We start from the raw sequence: 19,610 nt of genomic DNA, 5'->3' as shown, positions 1-19,610 counted from the left end.
TACCGAGCCTCCTAGTAGTTCTGAAGCATGGAAAATTTCAGATGTGTTTGTAGCACGAAGCTGATCTGGTGATGTTATCTAGTGTGCCATTATTATTGTAGCCTACAGACTATGGTTGCCTGTCTCTACATGCAGATGGTGATGAAGCAGTGAACAAAAGCTTTCTAAATGAGGGAGGAGGCATGGTACAATTTGAAATTGTTAACCATACAATATAACAAAGAGTAAGAGCTCTAAGTTTGAAAACAAAATATAAGGTTACAGTTTGAAAGGAAGGTAAAAAAGTGTGGAATTGTGTACAATATAATTATTATTATTTTTTAAGGGCTTGCCTAGTTTAATCCCATAAACCCATATGTGAGCACATCATTACAGCATATCCTTTATAAAAAAGCAGTCAGAGGGGAAGGTGGATAAACCTTGGAGCAGTTTATCTGAAGAAAGCTGCTCTTTATTCACATATAAAAGTAAATATTTGCATCTGATTTTGGTATGAAATTATGTCTGTCAAAGTGGAGTGTTGGCACTGCTGTCATTATTTGCACTATTACTGGATACAGGTCAATTTTAGGAAAGAGATTTTACTAAAAGAAATAATTTACCTCAGTTCTAATTAGAAGACCTTTTTGTTTGTTTGTTTTTCTAAGTGTAGTTCCAGAATTCCTATCTTATAGTGATAAAACCCCTTATTCCAACATTTTAGCTCTCTTTATTATAGTATCTGCATCTTCCTGTGTCTCTTGGGCTGATGTTAAAATGTCACTAAGCAAAGGAGTTCTATATGTAATCCCTTGATATTCCAGTAAAGAGAATAGCTCAGACTTGGTCTCCTTTTTGTGTAAATAGTCTTTTGATGTGTACAACTCTTTAATGGAAAGTGAGAGAGTCCAGTGTTTCAACAGGGTGCATTTTTCATGTGCAGGAGGAGACCACAGCTGAGATGAACCATGGTATCCTTATTTCCATAGTTTACCCTGTTTCTGCATCCTTTAGGGCTCTTCTAGTCATGTTTTGAGCCAGCAGCAGGTGAGGAGGCGTGTGCTGCAGGAAATATTGTGCTGATAGACCTCAAACTGCCACAGGGAGTTACTGTGAGGACCTTGGGGAACCAGGATAAAACCTGTGATGGACCTAATTCTCCCTGTCCCACACTTCCTCTGATTTCTTTAGATTATGGTTTAATGCTGTTGAGGTGTGCCTATGGGTATATAATATGCTTTGCATAAGCGGGTGTGGTGTCATTTCCTCTGCCCAGCTTTGCTAATGTGAACTGACAAAATCCTTATCCCAGTCCTCTGAGAATTTCACTAGAAAAGAAACTGGAAATGTATCTCCTTGAACAGAGGGTCAAAGATGCTCATGCAAGCCCAGAAATGGAGATACTACAGTGGAATTTTTTTTTAAGTTTACAGGAAGGACCACTCACTTGAAGAATGCAGTTATAAGTAAACATAGGAAAATTTAATACAGCTGTTTCTAGGATAGGTGGAAGAGTGATTACTCCCATGTTGCCCACCTTGGAAGAACAAATGGGTGAGTTTTTTCCATTCCAATTTTTCACTGCACTGCTGAGTAACACAGTGTCCAACTACTTGAGCTGAATAACCAGCTAGAAATTTTTATCTAATGAAACATACTTTGGAAGAAAAAATAGTCTTCTACAGAAATGGAAACAGTACAGATTATCTACTTGGGAAAATTATTGTGCTCACACCTTAAAGGTAAATTTATTTTAGAATTTATCTTTGTTAGAAGATTTTGCTTAAAATAAAGAAGATTTTACTTAAAAGTAGAGATTCAATATGGTTGGGAAGAGGGGAGAGGGTAATTAAGGAGATGAAGGTGAGAAAGGAGTTACAAAAGTCTTTTGCTTTAGGTGAGCTCTAAGAAAGTTCTTATATTCAACAAGAAGCTGCCAGCAACGGTAGTACTCAGCAACTCTCCCTCTTCCAGGAATTGCAGTAGATCCACTGATAATAGAATTTATGCTTGAGCATGCAGCACTGACTTAAGGTTAGTGCTTATGAATATATTAACGTTCCTTTCAAATTGTAAGGAACACAAAGACTTTAAAAATAATGAAGTGTATTTGAAAGTCTACTGCTGGATTTACATGTTAGGTTATTTTGTTTTTTGGGGATTTTCCTCTGCTGGATTTATGCTGTAGCAAGTTAATCAGCAGGCTGCACACAAAATGGCTGTTCATGGAAAAACCCATGAGTCAGGTGCCACTGAGCCTTCCTTGCCATTGTGGTCTTCCATTGCGTGGCCAGAGTTTGGAAACTAAACTGAAGACTAAACTGATGAACCAAAACAAGAACTGCTGAACAAAGAATATAATGAGCTAGCATTATGGTTTTTTAATAGTTTTAATTTAAAAAGAAAGATTAAACCTGCTCTTTTTACCTGTTATAAGTGGTAATTGAATTGTAAAGGTCTGCCTTGCAGGGTATCCCAACACCAATGATTAGAGGCTCAAAGTTCAGCTTTCAGCCTGTTACTGTTTTTGAGGTAAAATAATAATATTAATAGTTCTCATCTTCCTAGGGGAACAGGCTTATTTTCTTCTTCAAATCTTTTTTAGATATCTAAGTTTGTAACATTATCAAATGGTAAACAACAACAAAATCTTGGAGCAACTTTGAAAACTGATAATGTATATTTGATTACTTCTAAGTTCTGTTAAGATTTATTGGTCTTCTTCCAGTTTGTAGAAATTATTTTGGGGAGGGAGACTAAGTATTTAAGTAATTTTCTATCACCCAGACAAGAAGACAGAACATGATTTGTTCACTCATGTGACATAAAAAGAGCTGACAACTCTGTGATTATGATGTTAAGCAAAGCTGGGAGGGTGTTGCACAACATTTTGCACTTTTTCTGTTCCCTATGAAGAGAATGATATGTTTCTCTTGTGCTTTGTTTTGCCTCTTAAAATTATAAGGCCTCTGAGGTATGGGTTGATGCTGATGATGGACATATATTTCGAAGCATTCACTGGAGACCAGACACAAACAGCACTTCTAGGAGTTACTACGTACCAAATAATAAATAGTATTGATGAAGAAATATGGACTGCTAAGAAGTGAAGAAAAATACTACCTCTTCTGCTGTGAAGTAAAAATTAAAAGAGCATATGTGGTCTTTGCTTTTCTCCCCATGGGTATTATATATTCTCATAGCCTTCACTAACCATTTCAGAGCAGGACAGCTGACCTTCGAAAGTAAATACGATTAAAGCTGAACAAATCAGGTAATTACAATAAAAACATGACTTGACAAGCAGCCTCTGGACAGAATTACAGTTCTATACACAGCCTTCTCATTCAATTAGGATGATTTGAAATGGTAAAAATATTTAGTTTACTTTTGCTTGATACTTGTGGGACACTCCATTTCTAAGTTTTATTTAAAAAGTTCTTTAGAGAGAAAAATTCTTTAGAAAAGAAAAAATAGTTCAACTTAGGTATTGAGTTCTTGCATCCATCACTCAACAGGACATTAACAAGGTATTACCAGAGGTACCAGGACCCTTTTTCAACCCAAATCTCTTGTGATACAGAATTTCCCTCCCTAGCATGGCCTCCTTTCCTCTCCTGCTCTTTTGCTACAACCTGTTTGCAGCTCAACAATTGGCACAGCTGCAGAGCCATAAAGAGAAGAGCATGTTCTTGTCTCCTGCCTCTCCCTTCTCCTTCTCTCATTTGGGCAAAGTGCAGGTAGCAGCCTCCCAGCTCTAAGGGAACACACAGAAGGATACTGTGAAAGGTGAGAACCAGAAATGGGAAAACATCATATCCATAGAAAGGGAGGGACTCAAGACTAATGCTATGAATGTTGCTGTAGTATTAACATGTCATAGTATTGGCGTCAGCACTTAGAGTCAAGAAAGACAATTCATTGTCGCCTGTCACTACTGCCCAAACTGCACTGATATTCCCAAAGCAAGGTACAGGAAGAAAGGTGAGCAGAGAAAAGAAATCAAGTATGACATGCAGGTCAACACTGAAACACGAGGTCAGAGAGGAGAACCAGCACACCCTGCATCTGCAGAACATCAGTAAATTCCTATGGCTAGAATAGATCTCATAGAATAAAAAAAAAAAAAAAGGGTCAAATTCCTATAGAAACAATTTCTAAAAGACCTTTAATCCCATTAAAACCAATCTGAGCAACACCCTGTAAAGCACAGAATGCTCAGACATACAATCAAGAAAGCACCATAATCGAGTTTAAATGGATTATATAAGTAATATGATCTGGTGAAATCTCTGGTGCTACTTCCATGCATGAAGGTTTCACAGGAACAGGCACATGGTGGAACCAAGAGTCCCAAACAGGCAGGAGACTTGCAATTGTTTGGATGTGTCTGGCAAAAGGAGCTTTTTGTGCGGATTTGCTTGGGGCACAGGTCACAGAGCAGTGTCTGCAGGGCTGTGGTTTTTAGCAGTGTCACTGCACCTTGGACACTAAGTGTCATTCTGTCCTGGGATACAAGTCATGGCACAAAGGTGCCTGAGCTAGGGGAGATCCAAGCTAGCACATCTAGAGGGCACAGCTCCACCAACATGGATCCCACAGCGGCGTGGTGGTGCTGGCATGGCACAGCACCATCCTTGTCAGAGACAAGCGAGAGCCTGGCACTTTCTCAGCCATGCAAGCCCAGCACTCCAGTGCTGTAGCTGGGCTGCCTCTGCTCCCAGCGGGATCTCAGGTGCTGCTGGCCTGAGCATCTCTGCACCGTGTAAAAACATCCAGTCCCAAACCTAGAGCCTCATTGTGCAAAGTATTTGACAAACACAGAACAGAAAGATACCTTGCCCCAAGGAGTTTACTGTCTAAATAAAATGGAACTAGTGTAGACTGCACATTGCTCAGTGTATAAAGCGGTGCTTGTCGCTTTTTCTGCCAGCAATGTGCCAGAAGTCAGGCTATTAAATTGCAGTTAGCAGATGGGCTAGGTACTCCCGTTGCTTTTGCAGAGTGCCACGCAGCAACCACGGCTCTTCATCATACACCTGACTATATCAAAATCCATATTATGGTCCTAAAGAGTGATAGAATATCCCCAAGCTTGGTGAGTTATATGCTCTTCATTAATATACCCTTTATTTTCAGGGAGCTCCCATCTTTTGAAAGGGTGAAGATTACTTGAGGTTTTAATAAATGAACTGCTGCAAAGGAACATGTTGCTTTCCTCCTCCTAAAAAGATGCTATTTATATCAATAATCCCATTGTGAGTGTTACTCCAAACCTCAGAACAGAACAGTGACAAGTTAACCAACCACTTTTGTAATAACATTTACTGCCCTTTATGAAGTTAACAAATCTATTTTTCAAATTTCAGTCATTTAGAATACAAAGGAAAAAGCCATTTTTTCATATGATAAAATGTAGCTGCTGCTGGAATCAAAGAGTCAACCACATTTTTTTCATTAATTTGATTATTCTGAAATGATTGATAAGATTAATTAAAACTGCTTTGATTCAGAGATCTTCAGAGGACCCATCTACACAACTCTTGCAATTTCCACTTGAATAAAAATGGAACAGCATCTATAGGGAGACAGATATACCCAGCATGCCTCTTTTCCACTCTAACTGTATGATAGTTATTATGCCTATTATTCTCCTTGTGAAGCCTCAGTCTATCAGTAATATTTTGAGTCTTTCTAGTAGGATGCAGAAGGAAAAAAATACAAACCTATGAGAGAAAGAGAAGAAGGGAAGGAAGGAAGGAAGGAAGGAAGGAAGGAAGGAAGGAAAAGAAAGAAAGAAAGAAAGAAAGAAAGAAAGAAAGAAAGAAAGAAAGAAAGAAAGAAAAGAAATTGATAAAAGAGGAGTGAGAGAGTGCGACAAGGAGAGAAAAACCTCAGAGTTTAATTGTAATTTCAACCAATTAAAAATCTCAGCTACTCTGCATTGAACCTTTGGGGGAATAGATAATTCACCTCCCAGAACAAAATGCCTTAAAGACTTCCTTTAAAGCTGTGAATAAGCAGTAGTTTTTCACCCCTTCCCTCCCCTTTCCTTGTCTGTGATGTAGAGTTAAGAGTATCTAATAAATCAATAGTATTTGCGTAAATAAAAATGAGCTTGTATTACCAGATCAAGGCTAAAGTCTTCAATATTATTCACATAAAATACTATGATTAGGGAGGTCTTAATCCACTCTCTGGATCCACAGATGTTCTTGAACGTGTCTGTGAAAACCTCTAAGAAGGCATTTATTTTTCTGTTTCATAATGTGCTGTTGACTAGTCTTCAGTCTAGCTGTCCAGACTAAAACATCCTGTGGAAGGGCATGAGTGACCCAGAGCTCCCACCACACTCTTCCTTGAAGTGTTTTTGTCTCAATGTGCTCCCTGAGATGATATTTTGTAACATCTCAGTAGAATCATACAATTTAAACTAGTTTTAGTAATCATCAAGAAAAAATAAACAATCACACTGCTGTGTTTTATTGCTGTTATGATAGGTAAGGACATGATTCAACCAAATTTTAGATATGTGTCTAATTAAAACCTGCCAATCATTCAGCACACTGCTATTTAGTAAATAGGCTTCAGAGGCCTTTGATATTAAACATGCATGTAGGTGTTTTACTAAATTTGGTCCCATGAAGAACAATATACTTAATCAGTATCACAGGGGGAAAGTGACTGTTTAGAGAAGTAAAAAGAAATGTAGGAAACTTCAGGAGACTAAAGTAACACTATTGATTAAATAAAACAGTTCTTACTGTATCTTATGCTGACGGTGCCAGCCATGAGATATTGCAAGGCAGTGGAAACATCTTCCTAATCCCAAATCAATGAGAAGTTTTGGCATTTACTGTACTGGGCCCAGATTTTTTTCCCCATGACTTTTTCTCAGCTGTTCATGTGATTAGAGTAATGCACAAGCATAACAGATGTACTTTATGCCACCACAACATTATGGTTTAGTCAGAGTGCACATTAAATCTATCTTTTCAATACTGTGCAGTGATTTCCATATCTGCATGAGTCTACCTTTAGTAAGCGCATGTACAATGTAGGCCACATTTGCATGTGAAAAGTCATCAAAAATTGGGAGGAAAAGTGCCTACCTCAGTAATTTTTAAATAACTCAGGCCATTAATTGGTAACCTTTGTTCTCCTACTTGCACAGGCATAAATTAGTTTTATGGATTAAGTATATTTGAACTTTAAAAAATGCTTTTATAGCTTTGAAAGCAAAATACTGTATTTGCCATCCCACTTCAAAAAGGGTGGATAGGTGTGTATGTGTCTGGGACCTGATTAGGGCTCTAATACCTTGATGCAAATTGTTATTGGAAAAATCAACCCAGTTAATATTTGCAGCAACAGCCCAAGGGTTCATGGAAGAAAATACTACAATTAGCAAAATCAGTTTTCACAATAGAAAATTCAGCATGTTATTTTTTTTTAATAAAAGAAAGCTTTAGGAAAGCACCAGCCATCAGCCACCAGTTAAAACAGAGAATATGAGAAACCTTTCATGTCATGATAAAGTTATGACTTCCTCGAGTACCATAGATTTCATTACCAGTTTGATGTCCTTACTTATGGAGCCCCAACATAATATTTTAAGCTGGAGTAATCACAGGTAATTGTTCAGTTTCCTGACAGGTCTGGTGTTAACAGATGCAAAAGGCATCTGTGGCGCTTGGGACTTACAGCCAGGTCTGACCTGTGGGGGAGTGTTGCTCTGGTGGAGATGGACTTGTGTGCTGCATGGCTGAGGTTTCTGGAACAAGTTGTGGTTTCAAGCAAATTTTGACTTTTGGTTTCCAGAAGTGACCAGAAGGGAAGAAGTGGATTCTCAGGCAGTGGTTACTCAGCACTTAAAAGTTTCATATGGTACAATGCAGTCCTGTGCCACAGGACTCTGCCAGCCTTGGAACACCTCCAGATGGTGTTATCATTCACATGAGACTGGCATGAAGTAAACAATATCACAGCAGCAAGGGCACAGATATAGACCTCATGAGAGTTGCTGCTAGTGCTTGATACAGAATCATCTAGAGGAAGTTCTCACTACTGCTGAGGAGAGGCTTTCCTGAACTCCCAACCCCTTACCCAAATCATGCAATTGAAAACCAATCAACTGTGGTTGCCTTTGCTTGCCTTGTGCTCTACAGCCATCTCCAACTTGACTTTTCAACAATGATAAGACAAGGTGTTAAAAGAACAAACCATGAAACCATGAATGTTTTGCATAATTGCATGACTACAGGAGAGGGAGCCTTAACAATACCATTTCCGGATGTATCTGTACTAACTTCTGCCTCTCTCACTATGCTTGGTTTGAAACTGGCAGTATCTTTGTTGCTGGAATCTCTTCTACCAGGGGAGGCCAAAGATATATTTTTTTACAACTCTGAACAGTTACACATCTTCCCAGATCAAGCAGCACCATGTGGTCAGAACTGAAAGTATTTCCCAGCCTGACTGACTTGCAGAGTAGTTTTATAGGCACATTTTTCTTTCACCAGTAGGGATCTCCTGCCCTGAATTGGTGCTTAACAAATTTCAGAGGACTTCTACATATCTGCTTTTGCTCTAGACTCAAGAGAAATCAGATGGAGAAACTTCTCAGTGATGTCAATATAATGGAGACCTAGGGCCTAATAATTGTCTCTTGTAGACTTTCAAGTCTACAGTGGTGGATCCCACCATAGTGGACAAAGATCTCCTGCTTCACTTAACCAGAGCATTTTTCAGTACTCTTTCAACTTGGGCACTTTGGCTGTGGCTGCTAAAGTGAGGAACTAGGACCTGTGCTTCTCCCTCACTGTAACAGTTGCTTGAGCATTTTTCACCAGCTTTGTCAAGGCTCTGGATCACAGTTCACCTCTTCACAGATGCTGTGAAATGTGTAACATAACAATTTCTCTAAGGGTTTTTATGCCATTAGCCCATGCTTTGTAAGAAAAGCTGAATGGAGCTAAAGGAAATAGTGATATAAGTATATGCCTTCACTTACTTAAGTTTTTTCCCCCATTCTTGAGCATTCATCTGAGTCCTTTTAGGTTTTCAAGATCTTGCCTTTCCCCTTGCATATAGACTCGCACTGATTTCCCTTAAGCACCTGGCATCCAATCTTATTCCTTCAGCCACTGAGGTAGCAGAGCACTTCTGCTTCCCAATAAATGAGATGACAAAAGACCTTGAGACCTTTTCTTTTGTAATCACCAGATTTCATCATCAGATAATCAGTTACTCAGTTACCAGCTTATGAGAGCTGGTGATTTTTCTTGTTGGCAGCCAGCTTCTCACCTCTGACTAACTTTGGGTGAAGAGATAATAGAGGCTCAACAACTTTCTGTTGTTACCTCTGTCTTCATCATGTGAAACCCCAGTCCAAGGGGGAGGTAAAAAGGGTGTCTGATCAACTCATTCCTAGTGGATAGTTTGATTTAAAAAAAAAAAAACAAAAAACAAAAGTCCACATTTCTTCAATCTATATGCAAAAATTCACCAAATCAAAGAGGACAATATTATATTTGCAGGGAAGGATTCTTCCAGCTGTTGTAGAGATCCCTTCATACACTACTAGGATGACTAGTTTATTCAGATGAACCTTTTTACCTGTTTGGACATGTTTGTGTCTTGATGCAGCAGAAGGTTGATAGAGCTTTTCATCAGTCAGACTGAATCAATCCATCAATCAAATATTGGTACATGACTAGCAAGTGAAATCCATCCTTAGTCTATCAGTCTTTCATTCCTCCCTATCTTCAAAGTCATCCACTCCTAAGACCAATTAATGCAGAGGCTGACAGTGGTACTCTCGCTTTGATTTCTTTGTGACAGAGTATCCAAAAGTATTTCTTGGCTTGTTCTAGCACTTACTTTGCTTAGTGGTTCAGCAGCAAACATGCACACTATTGCTAATTAATATGTTTGAAATTCTATCCTGGCCCACAGCACTGAAAAAAATCTCAGAAGTCTTTGACTGCAGTAGCTATTAATCAGCCCTAAGACTTTGCATTTGTCTTAATTCAAAGCATTTGTTTCACAACATATTTTCTGCATACCACACCAGTGTTGATCGACGTAGGTTTCAAAATCCTTGTTTATTTTATTTTACAGCATGTCAGTCTGGGAAGTTAGGCAAAAAAAAAAAAAAAATTGCAAAAAGCTGTTTATTTGTCTCATGCTGGGGAATTACAGACTCCAGCACGGTTCAATGGAGTGTGTGTCACCATCACAGAGCATCACAGAGCATGCTAAAGAGGCACACTGAGTGGGAGCTGATGATGAGAGAGAAGGAGCAGAAGAAGTCCATGTTTGGCAGCAGAGAGGACATAAAGGAAAACAAACAGCAGTCTTTGTAGAGAAGTCTCTTTTATGCTGTACAATGGATGCATGGTTTTATCAGCCTGCATTGTCCATTCTGCTGCATAAAGGGAAGTAGTCTTTTGCCACAAAACTCAACCCTACCACGCACAGAGGGTGACAGTTCCACGGAAGCTCTGCTGTGTGACCTCTGAAGACGTCAGGAAAGATGCTAGGGCAGTCTCTGAACTGATATGCTGCCTGGAATATGGGGAGAAGTAATGTAATAAGCTGTTCTCTTCCAGCTCTGTAGCAATTCTCTTAGAAAAAGGAATAAAACAACCATTATGCAGGTACAGCCACCCCAGTACTCCTCACATGTTAAGGGTGGATCTGGGAAGCATCTCTCTAAAATTTCACAACCAGAGCAGAGGGAAATTTGAGATGCTTTCCTTGCCTCAGATCTCTCCCACATATATTGACTCTCTGGATAGACGCTAAAACATTGCTTTGAGCAATGACTTATCCCTTCTTTTTCTACAATACTTCTCCATAAGAAAATTTTTGCCCCTACAATTAATTGAATTTATTAAGATAGCAGGTATTTTTATGGTATACTAGCATGTTCCACTGGGTCTGCTAACTCTAACACTCATTGTACAATAACACTGTCAAGATAATACAGTAATACCTGCCAAAAGAGAGTACATTTTAAAGGAAAAAGTACCTACCTATTTCCAGGGAAGTGTAACTGTGAGAGAAACAACTGCAGCTGAAGCTGCAGCTGAGGTTGCTCTGCCCATTTTTTGAAGGAGATTCATGAAGAAGTTGGGAAAAAACTGTCATAAATTCACTTGAATAAAAAGTAGAAGCTGTTAAAAAACACATATGCCAAATAGGTAGCAGATTCAATAAATAAATAATAACACACACACCCCAAACCCAAACCAATCAAACAAAAAACCCCTACCACTAAACTCCCTCATGAAAAAGAAAGGAAAAAGCTTAAATCCAACTCCAGTCTTGCCCACTATGTCTTTGCAGTTTCTATGTTTGGCTTGCCATCCATGACTCACTGTCCAGCAGCTAAACCTGCCTGATGTTTTGGGAAAGCCTTCCCATCACCTCTGAGGCAGCTGCTCCCATCTGTCACACAGGTTCTCCTGCTCCTCTGAGCAACATCAGCACCTCACTCCAGGAAGGAGCCATTTCCCTCACACACCCAGAGCTCGTCTGGCCTATTCTTCCAGGAATATATAATTTAGTACAGATAAATCCCCTTCACAGCAATGCAATCTTGCCATATTTCTAAGCAGTGCTTTCACCTCACCTTGGCTATGCAAAATTTTTATGACTTAAATGGCAGGAGATGTTACTTATTTGTCTGATTTCTCCTCCTCCCCTCCTGTGGGAGCATTCAAGGACAGAGTACTTATTGGAGGCTGGGACAAAACAGTCTTATCTATAGCACATCACTGCTTGAAAGCAAATATTGTTTCTAGCTTCTGATTCCCTTTTTCCCTAAGGTAAGTTTAACTCTCATTTAGTTTAGGCATTTAGTTTTCCTTTGCTTTGTTCCATCCCTAAAGTGCCTATAAGCAAAACATAATGCTGTGTCCCTATTCCCTCTTGGTGTGGAAAGATTTCAGCATTTTTATCCAGAAAGAAAAAATAGAAATAAAAAACTGTGTGGTTTTGTTTTGGTTTGGAGTTTTTATAGGATTTGTGATTTCTTTCCATTGTACTGGAACACTCAAACTAAGAGGGACACTGTCATGAGTATCATAACAAGGAAAAAATGAACTTCCTGAGGATCAACGTACACTTGTAATGCCACCGTTTTTAAACTTGCTGCCATTTTTTTTTTCCATACAGAAATTTCCAGCTGGAATTTGAATACAGCTTAAACTTCTACTTAAACAGCTGATTCAGTGACATTTTCATCTTAAACCTTTTCAAGTTCCTTGCAGGAGAAAGAAGAGTTTTATGGCTCTGTATCCACTGTCATTATGTTACAATTCCAGAGCTATGCTTTTCCAAAGCCTACCAGTCAAACAGGATATTAGATTCTCATTTCTGACAAGCACTGTTGAAAGGGGTGGGAGGAAAGATGTGAATGGGAAAAGAAAGCGAGGAGGAAAACAAAAATATATGTGTGGGTTTGTGTTTCCCAATGATAAAGATGTAAAACTGTGAGATTTTAAGGAGATGATTTCAGATAAAGAAGGAAGAAGATTAAGAGTGAGATCTATATGTTTTTTTTTCTTTTTTGTTCATCTTCAGTAGTGTTACTCAATGTATAGATGCAATGTATTTACCCACATCCAGAATTAACACATGACCATAGTAACAATCAGTGCTTAATTCTTACACAGAATATTTTTCACCACAGCAGTAGATCAGATGACAAAATGCAAAATTTGGCAAACAAGTCACTTATCCTAGTTATAGAAAGGATTTTTTTTGGTGAGGCAGGAAATGTAGTCCAGATTTCCTACTTTCCAGATCAGTATGTGTACCTATAGGCCATTAAGCACTACAAAAATCAATGAACTAAGTGTTGTAATATGACAGTGGGAGTATCTTACAGCTTGTCCTTGAAAGATGTTTGTATTGACAGCAAACAACCTAAAAGACAAAGCCTGCACCATGACAATTCCACAAAATCACTTAAAAAACCAAAGAGTACAATCCTCAGGGCTTCAAACCTTCCAAATTAAGGAATTGAAATCCCTATAAAATGTCTAACCCCAGAGGCTTTTTACTGTAGAATTATCACTGGTAAATATATAGATTATTTAATTAATCCACTTGGTTTTAAGTTGTCTGCTCTTTTATTTTCCTTCTGTGCCTCACTTTGGTGGTTTGAGCCCCCTGGCACCTGCAGAAATTGCTGAGAGGTGTCTGGTAGAAAGGATCAGAAGTTCACAGGCACAGGTGGATGTGGTGTGAGGGACCTCATCCCGATGTCTCAGTCCCATTTCCACTCAGCACTTGCCCCTTGGATGCAGTCTTAAGTTCAAAGGCACACCCAAAGTGGCACCCCAATGGTACAGTCTTGCTGGCTTTGCTTTTAATGAGATCAGGGTTTCACTAGGCTCTGGAGTCTGTGATTCAAATGCTCTCCTCACTGTTCAGTTAATGGGATCAGAGTAGCTCCATCTGTAATGTGCGGGTTGTCTCCTGGGTAATCTGCCTCAAGGAGATGAATTGAGAAGCTTACACCTTTAAATATGATGCAGTCAAGGAGAATTATAATTATTGCATGTATTAACACTGTGTACAAGGCCCAAATTACATGGTACAGAAAATATGAAATAAAATGGAATATTGCAATAGCCAATAGTCAGGGAAAAAAAAAAACCCTCATTTTTTGAGCATTATCTATGCTGTTGGTAAACTTTGCTGTGGAGAAAAGAAACAGAATATCCATTCTCCCTGAAACTACTGGAAGTCCTCTAGGGCCGTGAGGCAGATCATCATACTTAGCTTGTATGTGGGAGTTGCAAAGAACTTCATCAGCTTATCCTGTCATTTCTTCTTCCTCAAGATCAGTCTTTTTCCTCACTTTAGGATCAGAGAGCAACTTTTGCCTCTTTTGCTGTCCAGTCTGGTTCATTCATCTAAGCACAGTTTAGTTAAAATAGTCGTTTTCTCAGAGGAATTGTTTCCAAAAGGCTTCCAAGCATTCTCTGTATTGGTAGAGAAAGGAAGAGGCTGAGTGAATTTGGAAAGTCATCTTTGAAACTGACTCTAGGACCTGAGTGCCCGGTTTATTTTTCTCTTACTGGGAAGTATGCATACAAATCCCTAAGCTTTCGAAAAAACGTAGCCCAAAGGCTTGACTTGTCAGTCTTAGCCTAAAGGAATGTAGGTGTCATCAGTTACAGATACAGTTGTTGGCATTTAGCTATCATACTACTTGATTTGCATGTATAAAGATTATTTCAGGCTGTAAACATTGGGTCTCCTGGTGTGGCCCAAACTGAATACTCAGCACAAAACCTCTCGTACAAGATCAGGTTCTGATACCTCAAATAGCCATCAGGAAACTGAGCATCTGCCTACTTAAAGTTGAAGTCAAAGGCACTGGAAGTTGAAGAGAAATATATTTTAAAATATGGGGTTTAGCCCTATTTATTTGGCCCAATAAATGCAGTTATCTGACAGCACTGATTTTAACTGTTTTTTTCACCATTAAGGCATCTAAATCTAGCATCACATAAGAGACTGAGTCCTCATCAAAGTGATTTTCTTCCCATTACAAGCAGTTTAAAAATCATTGTAATTTCCATGGCAACAAAACTTCTACTATCCATACACTTCCCAGCTAATTCATTCTTGTATATTTATTAAAAAATAGCAAGAGGAACATGTATTTATCTGCTTCAGAAATCTGCTCTGAAGAACAGAAACACCATGTATTGCAGGTGTGAGTAAGACACTTTCATTGCTTTTTTGAGGGCTTCCTTCATTCTGCATCAAATAATATTTTTAACCTGACTCTTACCTTGTACCACACAAATGCCCGAGTCGCAATAATAAGTACTTGAAATTACCTAAACCCTTTCCAGTTATTCTAGTTTCAAATATTTTACTGAGGATCACAAACAAGCACATTAGGGACCAGCTTCAGAAAAGACTTGTGTTTGCAGTGAACCTGAGTATGCTGTGCAGTTTCGTTGACATCACAGGGACAAGGGTGGAACACATCAAGTGTGGATGAAAGTTTCAGCTGTAATGCATCTGGTTTTGAAAGTTACAGACTCTGTGTTTGTGAGAAGAGAAAAGAGGGTCTCACAACTGCACTTTCAGACACAGATCTGTATGAAATTTTAAAAGCCTGCAGAGGAGGTGGCATGCTGAGTTAAAGAACTTGATATGGAAATAATTAGACAGCAGACAAGATACAAAATAAAGAAAATAGAGGAATAAGAGCTTTTAAGACAGTTAAATGATTGCTCAAATCTCTCCTCCCCTTACCATTCCTGACCTCCCTTAAGTTAAGGCAGGCATGATGAAAGATCTACACACTTTCTTCTTCTAATAATTTCCTCAGTAATCAAGGGACGGAAGTTGTTAAGTGTAGTATGATCAGTTGGAAGATATTTGCTCCAGCATTTGGCTCTTGTGCCAAGAATATAAAACTGTCTAATAGGAAGTCCTCCACACATGAGCAGGGAGTAGAACTGAAGTAGCAATCAGCAGCTGATCAAGGCTATCTGAGCACACAGACCAGTTGAACAAGCAGGAATTTCAACAAGTGGTTGCTGAGCTCTTTTAGACTAGCCTGTGCATCTGATCCCACCAGCCCTGATAGCAGCTCTACACTTTGGGGAAAATCCTGCAGCTACTTGCAGGGGTATACAAGGAGCAGAATGCAAGTAGATTGGGAGGTAGAATAAACGAGAGTGTCACAAGAAAAAAGGTGACATTTTGGTAAGACCTGTATATTAGGAAATGGAATGGATTACTTGGTGGGATAGAAAGCTAAGGAAATGTGATCCTTCTTGCTCGTTCTGCCATGTTCTTCTACCTCCCACCACGAGTAAGTAACATGTGGGTGGATAAGTGGATCCTCTGGCTTGGTTTAATGCCAGCAATGAGAACATTTGTGAAGCAAAGCCAAGCATGCTGGCAAACATCCATCGATCATTCTTTCCTTCATTAAAGTCCTCTCACCTTGTGAGAAGAAATTGATTATGCTCCCATAGACACGCTTCCTCCAGCACTTCAAAGCCTGCAGAGGTGGGAGCTGGATTTGGGCCATAGTGCCTGGAGCCTTCAAGAGTTAATTAAACATAATAGTAACCTATATATTTACAGGTCCCTTTTTGATGACAGCAACAGAATAGAGGTTAACCCCACTTTTCAGGTTCTCCCTCAGGATTTGTTTGAACTTTGCTCCTCTTGCACCTCTCCATCAGGTATGAACTGAGTTCTGCAAGTCAGAGAGAAATGAGTGCTGAATTTCCAGCTGCAGACATGGGCCACAGGGGTGGAAAGACTGAGTGATTTGCCAGAGGTTATATGTGAAAATGGTGGCAAGGTGCAGTTGTATTATTTCATCCGCTTTTTTTCTCACAAATTCGCTGCCACCCTCCCTCTTCTGCGATGAATCATGAGAACACCAATACATACCTAAGTATAAATGACATGTAGGCACTGGCTGAAATTCTGCAAAACACCTTACTGCTGCTGAGGTGGCAAAGAATGAGGAACAGAAATCCTCCAGATTTACTAGTCCTAAATGCAAACAGCATTTATTTAAGCTTTCACATAAAGATCAACTAAGCAGCTTTAAATACATCACTAAAACCTTCAAGCTGCATAACACTGATGAAAAATTGACTCGGAATCAACATGCTGCACTGTGCTTACTAGCCCTGAAAAGGTGGATAAAAATAGCAAGGAGACAATGGTGACGTCAATCAAAGACTGGGTGAGCCAAAGAGTTTTGCAAATACTCCCACGTGGAATGAGTCAGAGATGGAGTACAGAGTTTGAGAAACACAAGGCAAGCAAAATCTCTTTAAAAGAAGTTTTGCCGTGTGCTCAGAAGCCGTAGCAAATTTAAATTTAAAACAAGAGGGAAATGTTGAAAAGAGGTGGAAAAAAAGTCCTGAAGGTGTTTCAGTCCACTGGCACGGTGAGAGGTTCTTTTATGATTTTTTTCCCTGAAAGCTTTCCAAATCAAATGCTAGATGTGATAAATAAATCCCAATCTTTAGGCAGGATAAATTTCTCAGCTGACATTTGGCAATAAGAAACCTGATTCCTATGCCTTCACCTGAGGATGTGATAGGCACCCTGCAGGATCTGGTACAGAGTATTGATGTCTCCTATCTCCCTACACAGGGACAAGGACAAATTTGGCATCTGATGGACAGACCATCCATATAAAATACATATAAAAGTCACATATGATGTGACTTTATATGGTAGTTTAGGGAAGAAAGTAAAAAAAGCATTTGCAGCTGACTGGAAATAATGAGAGAATTTTGGGAGGCAGATGGTCATTAACTTATTTAAATGTTTTCCTAAAACAATGACAAATAATTAAAAAAAAAAAAAGGGATAAAAGTAAAATTAAAGGCCCAAAAGTGAGTATTATATCTCTCCAAACATGTCAAGCAACAAAGATGTCCAGAGATTTATAGAAGATGGTATTTTTACATGTAGTAGTCTTAAGGTCTCATATACATTCCATTTTCAAATCCTTTATGTTTACTTTGGAGAAATATAAAACAGTCATGTTTTCTAAAATCTCTAATTCTGAAAATCCACCAAAAAGATTTTTTTTTGCAATGTCTGAATATCTTGACCATTATAAAAATACACAGCTTCTTGACAACACCAATAAAGATCTCTTGGATTAAAGGTGTCAGGAGTGATGCTTCCTTTTTAAGCTCATTACATCCATGAGTTTGATTATCTTGATCCACAGGGCATAAAGACCCTGCATTTGCATGCACAGTAATCAAAGCAAGTATTTTCCTATCTTCATTAGGCCTGGGACCAAGCTTCTTAGCAACTTAGCAACTTCATGCAAATATCTTTTTTTCCCATCAGGAGAGGTGCACGAATATGGTGCAACACACAGGAGCTCCAAATGCCAGCTCCTGTCACAATAAACATCTTCCCTAAGGTAAGGAAGGAGGTTTCTTTCACAAAACTTTTATCCACTCTGGTTTTTTATCCAAGTCAGGCCTTTTCTCTACAGATACTTTTTCTGCTTTGGCTTTACAACCTTTGAAGTCTACATAATGCAAAATTTACACAATTTCATCCTGAAAAAGATCCCCACCAACAACCAATCTTTTATTGATTTCAGAATTGATTCTTCTTGATTCTCACAGTCCTTTCTTTATCTTTGACCACTTGTGGAGTTGGGTCTGAAGTTGGAAAACAGAACACCTCTAAGGGAACAGCTGAGACAATTTTTGTCTTTTTTCTGCTATATAGTCTTCATCTTTTACTTTTATTTCTTTGATGTTTCAGCCTTTTGCAACTGTTGAGCAAGGAAGATTAAAACCATTATTGCTTTATTAAAAATTCAGTGTTCTTTGCCACTCCTTTCCTGTTTTTGACTGAAAAGTCAGCCAAAACTAAGATACTATCTGTGGGTAGGAAGCATCTGAACTGAAAATGCCATGGTCTCTAATGGTTACAAGGAAAACCAAATATTTTCGTATACACGCAACCTAATTATTAGCTCTTTTAAAGACAGCAAGTACTCACTTGCAGTGGAAGATCCATCCTAATATTATATATGTAGTCATACACCAATTCCCGAGAGTCCTTTATATGGCAGAACAATGAGAAATTCCAATAAAGACTGAAAAATACTCGTATTTTTCCTTTTAACTTCTGGAATGAGTGTAAAACAATGTTTAACTTTCTTTATGCTAAGTTTTAGCTGTGTGAAATTATTTTAGCCTTCCTCTACCAAAATCATAAAGCACTGGGAAATCATAACTGCTATCATATTATGATTTTGGAAGAAGAGTAGAGTACCAAACCAGAGTTTAAGGAAAGATACGTAGGCCTCGTTAACTGATCGTGTCAGAACAACTTCACAGCTTCTTTTTGCAGGCTTTTGGCATACCTGAAGACTTTGGTTGAAGGTAGAAGCTTCATTTTGGCCTGGGGATAGCCTCTGAAAGATGCAGCAACCTCACAGCAGAATAATGGCTTATCTGCTCTGCTAATTTAAATACCACAAGACTGTGACATGTCAGTGTAATACTGTGGTGGAGATACTTGGGGAATTACACGTGCCCCACTTAATAACATGACTCGTTAGTCAACAGAGCCTTTGCTGGTGGGAATTGTCTGCATAGGCCTTAATGGAAAAAGTCTTACTTCTTATCTAACTATGGAAAAGAGAGATATTGTTTTATTCAGTAAGACTGATACCATAATTTAAATGGTGACAGCTGGAAGATTTCTGGGTGATTACCATGAAATTCAGTGTCCAAGCAAAAGTGATTGCCTATATTTATAGCTATAACGTGAAAGGATATGGACTATACCATACTGGTTTCTTTTGACAAATCAAAAGTTTACTATTCAGAATAGTAACAGTGTTGTAAACTGTCACCAGGAAAAGGGCCTTAGGTATTACAATGTAAATGTCTACATATAATCTGACTAATGCATGTATTTTGTAAGCAATTACTATCGTTTGTCCTTTGACAGGGCTTTCTGAAACATTACAGAGAAATGAAGAATACTTTTAATTTGTACTGTATTAAATTATACGTGTATTAATTATTAAATAAAGATTATTACTAAAACTTAATGAAAGAAACTATCATTAT

Source organism: Onychostruthus taczanowskii, unplaced genomic scaffold (genome assembly GCF_017590055.1).
Source record: "Onychostruthus taczanowskii isolate IOZ18803 unplaced genomic scaffold, ASM1759005v1 scaffold40, whole genome shotgun sequence".
Taxonomy (NCBI): Eukaryota; Metazoa; Chordata; class Aves; order Passeriformes; family Passeridae; genus Onychostruthus; species Onychostruthus taczanowskii.
Note: the sequence above shows the minus strand (reverse complement) of the source record.